Source organism: Acomys minous (assembly GCF_964271855.1).
Source record: "Acomys minous genome assembly, chromosome: 2".
In the NCBI taxonomy this organism is placed as follows: Eukaryota; Metazoa; Chordata; class Mammalia; order Rodentia; family Muridae; genus Acomys; species Acomys minous.
In genome coordinates, this window is record NC_140484.1 from 54,173,972 (window position 1) to 54,181,651 (window position 7,680).

A 7,680-nucleotide genomic window follows, 5' to 3' on the forward strand; every position below is an offset into this window, starting at 1 on the left:
CACGCATGCACATATACTTAAAATCCAAACACACACACACACACACACACATACACACACACAGAAAAATGCAGCATGGGACTGACTCTTGGACTTGACTTGGAGGGTGTGGAAGGAGGTGCCAGTGCCATCATGGAGCCTCTTGTCCTTGGCAGCGGCACAGTAGATGCGTGGGGACGGTCTCATGAGCACCGCAGGCCTCTCCCAGCCGACTCTGGCCTTATCTGTTACAACTGTCATGAGTTCTGCATTGTCATTTCCGACACAGAGTTCATTTACACCTCATTCCATCCCTATGAGTGGGCAGTCTTCTTGCTTCTGCAGTTAGGGAAACTGAGGCCCTAGAAGCAAGCCTTGTTCATGCATCAGGTGCCTAGAAGGTAGCTTAGTCCCTAGTGGCCTCCCAACTTCCTCCCAGACCAGCCATAACTGATGCAAGGACTCAGGAGGCCTGCAACCAAGGCAGAATGTCAGCAGGATTATAAAGACATAAAAGGAAGAATGCCATCAATTTTTGCTGCATAAGGCCGAGCTGCACCTCCGGACTTTCCCCCTTATCCTGGGATCTCAAAGCACAGGACCAAGCAAGAATTCCTTAGTCCCTGAAGCCAAGAACCACAGAGCGCTCCTGAGCCCTGGAAGAGTACCCTTATTCCAAGCCAGAAGCAACACTGAACATTGTCCTACCTCCTGGCAAGCCCCTTCCCAGGAGCAGCTCGCCCTGAGCCAGCTGTGGGAGGATGGCGGTCACTGGGCCTCCCCTGCCTCTGCTACAGATCAGGGTGGAGAAGAGCAGCACAGGGGCTTCACAATGCTGAGGGGGAGGGGAGACAATAGGCTCAGGTCTTCTGGCTGCAGCTTCTGTCTGCCCTGGAGACTATGAGCTCTGGAATGTCACAGGCTCTACTTGTCTGAGTCACTGGCTGACTGGAAGGAACAGGGTCTGAGGGCTGGAGAGGAGGCATGAAAGTCTGGATGATTCCAGAGGCAATGAAGCCCTAGGGCTTGTTAAGTTATTAAAATTGATGATGGATGGATGGATGGATGGATGATCAATGGACACATGGAAGGATAAATAAGTTATGAATGAGTAAAGAGTCTAAAAGAGATTAGATGACAGCATAGATGGGTAGGTGGGTGAATGGATGAGGGAACAGGTACATGGATGGGTGCGTTAATGAATGGTGCTTGTATCAATGGTAGATAAATGACAGACAGACAGATGGATAAATGAATGGGTAGGTAGATGGCTAGACACATGAATGGGTGGATGGGTGGATGGGTGCGTGGGTGGATGTATGGATACGTAGGCAGATGAAGGAACGGGCGGGTGGATAGATGGGTAATGGACGCATACATACATCAATGGACAGATGACTGGACAGACAGATTGGCAGATGGTGGCTGCCAGATGGATGGATGGAATGATAGAAGGATGGGTGGATGTGTAGATGGATGATGGGATGGACGATGGGATGGCAGAGGGTAGAGTGAACACTTGGACCATCTCAGGCATGGATGTAGGCCGTGTGAGGTGGCTCTGGAAGAGAAGCTGGGGGGCCCCATGGAAAACCGGCTTGGATTTTAGTTTGAACTTATCAGCCTCTTGACCTTGGCCAGGTCCTCCCTGTTCCAGCCTCAGCTTCCCTGTCAGGGACATGGGTGCTGGCCGGATGAGATGAATTTCTAAGGAAAATGGGTAGAGGCTCCTACAATTTACTCTTCCCTCCTCTTCTAGGCTCGGTCCTAGAACCTGCCACATGACTTCCTCCCCACCCCCTGTCCCAAATATCAGAGTACAAGGCAAGATATAATGGAGGTTGCTGGGCCTCCTGTGGCTCTCCACAGATTAGGGATGGAGACCAGCAGAGGTGTAAGAGCTTCACTGTGTCCTGAGGAGGATGGGCTGAGGGGCTGCTGAGGCTGTCAAGGGCTGCTCTGAGGGCCGCTGGCAGGCCGTAGCCTGAGTCACAGTGAGTCACTGCCATCACTTCCTACCACACATTCCTTCATTCATAGTGTCCCTCCACTGTGGCCACATCCCTGGGATATCCTTGGGCAGTTGTGTGTGTGGAGTCCTAGGCCTGCCTCAGCCAGGGGTCTGGAGTAGACCAAGAGCTAGATGCCATGGCCTCCTATGATGGAGAACCTTCTCCTGCCCAGCAGATCTATGACTTTTGCTGGGCCACACATTTCTGGGTGGGTGTGGAAGGCCCCTTCCTCCACAAGGTCTCAGTTGAGACTTGGGGAACACTATCTCCCCAGCTCACTGGGGGCAAAAAGAAGAATGACCCATCTACCCCCACCAGCAGCTCTGACCTCAGAATGTCCCCAACACTGTCATGAAGGACCAGCCCATCTTTTTTTTTATTGTTTTTTAAAAAAATTTTATTTAATTTTAAGTGTGTTGGTGTGAGGGTGTCAGATCTTAGAGTTACAGACAGTTGTGAGCTGTCATGTGGGTGCTGGGAATTGAACCCAGGTCCTTTGGAAGAGCAGTCAGTGCTCTTAACCACTGAGCCATCTCTCTAGCCCAGGACCAGCCCATCTTAAAGGAGAGCACTCTGGCTCACTTCCTGTCCAGGGTGACTCCTTGGTATCCTATGGGGCCTCATCTCACATAGCTGTAGGCTCTCGGCCTCCATGTGTAGTCAGCCTACACAAGGCAGCTGCTCTGTGCGCTGTGTGAGTCCTGTGCTCCTTTGTCCCTCCCAGCAGTGTCCATGGGAGACCCTCATCAATCGTAACTAACAAGGCTTTCCCCAGGACTGGTGTCAGATGCCACCTCCTTGTCCCGCTCTCCCCTCTCCCGCCTTGCCTTGTTTCTCCTCTTGTTCCCTGGCTGCAGCTATCACAGCCTCTCTGCTGACTTCCTATCCCACAGTTTTTACACGTGTTGCTGACACAATCGCAGTTTCCTCTGTGGTTCTCTCGGATGCACTCAGAGGTGGCCTGCTGGGAGTCTCCCTGCCCTGCCTGATGTCCTGGACAAACAGTGGCTGACATGCCGATGTGTTGACCTTGTGGACTGCTGCGTGTCTCTATCAGCCACTCTGATATGGGGATGTTGCTCTCTGCTATGTTTTCTATCCCTGTGACCTTTCCTGCCATGCCCCAGGAGGTCAACAGATACATGCTGAACCAAGGGTGGACCATCCCCCCAAAGGTTACAGTGTCAGCTACATTCCGCAGATGCGGTCTCCTTAGAGGTGGGACTTGGCTTTCTGTGAAGCCAAGATTCAGCCTGTGCCCAAGGTCTGACTCCAGCTCTAAGGCAGGAGATAGATGACAGCCATGGCACCCAGACATCCCATGTAGGCAGATAACTGTGGGCTCAAGGAGGGGTCTGGAGGAGCTACAAGGCATCAAGGCACACTGGGAGGATCTCATAGGCTCTTGGGCCAGCCTGAAGACCATGGGGAAGCCAGCGGGAACAGGAAGTGATGCTGTCAGAATCCTCTTTGAAAGAAACGTCTTGTGGAAGAAGAACTGGGGAAGTGGCAGAACTTAGGATAGTGCGACATGGGTCTGAGGTCCGGGGACGACTGAAGTCACTGAGCTTGGTGACCAGGTCCTCTTGGATGCCCAGGCCTGCAGCTAAGGCAATGCTGGGAGGAGGTGCTGAAGAGGTGGTTTGTTAGGGTCACTATGAGCTGCTTGGGGAGTCTGCAGGAGCCAGCCCGGAACCTGAGCTGCTGGTAGTGGCTCTTGGTTCAAGGCAGATCTTGGCCGTAGAAGATGATCTGGGGGTCATGATGCGCAAACAATTACTACACAGGCAAGACAGGGTCCCCCCAGAAGGGGCATCTAGAGCAGCAAGATTTGGCCGCCTGTTCTTCACCTGTAGCACCTATTGTCACTGGGGAGATCAGTAGACAGGACGTCCTGAGGAGACTCCCTCTGCTGCGTCTGATTTCACCGTGTGGATGACTGAGGCAGGCTGACTGTAGTATTTCACTAGAAAAGAATGTATCGATTTTGGGCTCCTGCCCAGGAGTCAAGAGGAAGCCGGATGACAGGGTTTGGGCTTCAGAAAACATTCCTTACCAACTCCAGTCTGCTTTGGATCCTCCTAGAAAACCACAGAGGAGGAGCCTGGGGCTAAGGAAGGGGACAGCAGGGACCCAGGGCCACGTCCCAGCTCTGTTCTAAGCTCTGTGTGTTGATATGAGTGAAAACAGCAGGTGTCTTCCACATCTGGTCTGTCCTCTGTCCCTAAATGCCTGTGCAGTCACCCTGCAGTCCTTAAGTGAATTTCCTAACTCCATGACTCCCAACAACACCATTAAGACCCAGGACCATCTCAGGCTGGCACCAAGCTTGAGAAAGAGGAGTCCTGGTCCCAAATATGCTGACATCCAGTGATCTCTGACAGGGTCCCAGGAGTTGGGTTACAATGGCCACATAGTAACTCACCAACTGCAAACCATTTGTGAGGCTTCATCTATCCGTGTGGAGGCAGCAGCTCAGTGAGGCTTGGTGACTCATTTGAAGGCACACACCCAGCAAGGCACAGGCAGAGGCCAGGCGTGAGTAGAGACAGGAGCTCTGAGCTGACTGAGGGTCCTAGCTGATGAGGGAGTGGGCAAATAAAGGACCACAGAGCCCCATCCCCACCCCCAGACCACAGCCCTCCTGTCCTCCGTCACTCCCAGGATTAAGTCTTCATGTCCACAGCGTCCGTGCCACTCCTTGGGAGCTCTTGTGGCCTTCCTGCCTTATGTCTCATTTTCTGAACATTTCTGGGTGTTTCCCATCTCAATTTTTACAGCAGGAGACACAAAAGCCATGAAATCCCCTGGCTTTCTTACGGGCATGGGCACCTGGGACTAGAAGCTGTCTGTCCTGTCCTGAAGTCCAGCCAGCCACCACAGAATGACAAACAGGGTGGTTCTGGCTTCTGTGGGGTTATTCTTCTCTCACTCGTGTCACATCCTGTAGTCCTCTGGGGCATCCAGTGAGGTACCACTCCTACAGACCTGGAAACTCAAATAAGCCACCCTTGGAGATGTCATTTCTCTGCAACATTGGGTAAGTGGGTGGGGGAGGCGGCTGGGCTTTGGACCTAGCAGGGGGCTCAGCATTCTACTTGCCCTGAGCAGAGAAAGCAGGAGCCGGGAGACCTCCCCTCGGGGCTTTGGTGCAGTGAGTCTTGGAGGAGAGAGCGAGAAGCCCTAACTGTGTCAGCGGGCGGTGGGGTGGGGGGGGAAATGCAAAGTTTAGAGGCAGTGCTTCACCTGTCACCTGCTTCTCTCAGCCTGGGACCCTGGAGCCCTTTGAAAAAGTCAGGGCAAGCTTGCATGTCCAGCCTGGCCCGTGCAGGGAGGCTGGCTCCCACTGGCAGCCTCCTCCTTCCTTCTCTGCGTAGAGTGAATCACTGAGTGAGTAGTTCAAAGCCAACTGTCAATAGCAAGAAGTGGGAGGAAGGAAAAGGGCAATTAGGAGCTTCACGTAATTTCCATGGTGTGGTTAAAGCTCCCCCATAAAGAGGCAGGAGAAACAACCTGGCTTCTACCTGGCTGGGTTGCCTCTCTGGTCAACCAGCAGGTTCCTGATGCAGGCAGGCCATGCAGAGAGAGGCCCTGGGACACCAGCTTGGGGCCTCAGAGCTGTCTGCCAGGAGCTGGGGGAGGCTCCGTTCCCCAGAGAAGTTGCTTCCAGAGGAGTGAGCGGCATTACAGAAAGGAAACATTAACATCATAATTACAATTCTGCTTATTTAATTAAGTTATTAAATAGGCCTAGCCTGGGCAAGACAGAAAAAAAGCAACCTATAGTTTCATTCTAATCGCTCCTCCCAGGATGGAATTAGAGCCTTTGAGAAGCCAGGAGCGGTGCCAGGCCTGGGGTCCGCATGGAATGACAGGCTGCACTGTGGGAGCAGCCTCTGGGAACGTGGCTTGGGATTAACTGCACCCCTGAGCCTGGCGTGCCACAGGTACTTGAGCAGTAGATGGAGGTGTCGGGGGCGGGAGGGAGGCTTGAGTAGGGGGATGTAGAAGGTGACAGGGCCAGATTGTGACCTGAGACACATAGGATCCTTAGCAGCTTCTCCCCGGCTTCTCCCGGAGGCTTCTGCTCTGGCCTCTCACATAGCGAACAACGGCACCCATCCTAGCTTCATCTCTATCTTCTCTCCTTCCTGTCTCTGTCCCAGCCACGGTGGCTGCCACCCAAACCAGCAGATGCCACTCGTCCCCAGACCCCGACAAGGCTGCTGACACTATGCCTCCCACAGGAATGGCCTTCCCAAAGGCCGAGGACCTCAAGGTCCCTCTCTGTGTCTGAGGTCTTAAGGCCGGACCCAGGCAAGCCTCTGCTCAGGAGGGCGCTGGCCCCAGCAGCCTCTAGATCCGGCTGTATGCCCTGAGCTGACAGCTGCCTGTAGGCTCTGTGCACGAGGTCTCGTCAGGCAGGAAGTGACTCGTTCCAGCTGGCATGCCCTCATAGAACAGTCCAGGCTTTGTAAGGGTGGACAGCTGTGGCAGTGGGAGCTGTGGGAGGAAGGCCAGTGGCATCTGCTGGTGGGTGGAGGAGTGAGGGTCCTTCCCAAAAGTGGAGCTCCTCAAGCGACTGGTGATGTGTGAGGACGGACTGGAGAAGGGCCATGAAGGAGACAGGGCTGTACCTGGGGAAGGGACAGAGAGGCTGGACCTCCAGTGATTCACCTCTCCAGTACAGCAAAAGAACACTTTCACATAAGACTCACTGAGGCAGCCATGAAAGCCACCACCCATGGTGAGGCGTAAGTCACCCATCTGTCACTCAGCCAGCTAGCCATCTTCTACACTTACCTGTCATTTACCATCTATACACTCAGCATCGGTACCACCAACCACCTACCATCTACCCACCCACATCTACCATCTACCCACCCACATCTACCATCTACCCACCCACATCTACCATCTACCAACCCGCATCTACCATCTACCCACCATCTACCATCTACTCACCCACATCTACCATCTACCCACCATCTACCATCTACCCACCCACATCTACCATCTACCCACCCACATCTACCATCTACCCACCCACATCTACCATCTACCCACCATCTACCATCTACCCACCCACCATCTACCATCTACCCACCATCTACCATCTACCCACCCACCATCTACCATCTACCCACCCACATCTACCATCTACCCACCATCTACCATCTACCCACCCACCATCTACCATCTACCCACCCACCATCTACCATCTACCCACCATCTACCATCTACCCACCCACCATCTACCATCTACCCACCATCTACCATCTACCCACCCACCATCTACCATCTACCCACCATCAACCATCTACCCACCCACATCTACCATCTACCCACCATCTACCATCTACCGACCTACCATCTACCATCTACCCACCATCTACCATCTACCCACCCACCATCTACCATCTACCCACCCACATCTACCATCTACCCACCCACATCTACCATCTACCATCTACCCACCATCTACCATCTACCCACCCACATCTACCATCTAACCACCCACCATCTACCATCTACCCACCCACATCTACCATCTACCCACCATCTACCATCTACCCACCTACCATCTACCATCTACCCACCCACATCTACCATCTACCCACCCACCATCTACCATCTACCCACCCACCATCTACCATCTACCCACCATCTACCATCTACCCACCCACCA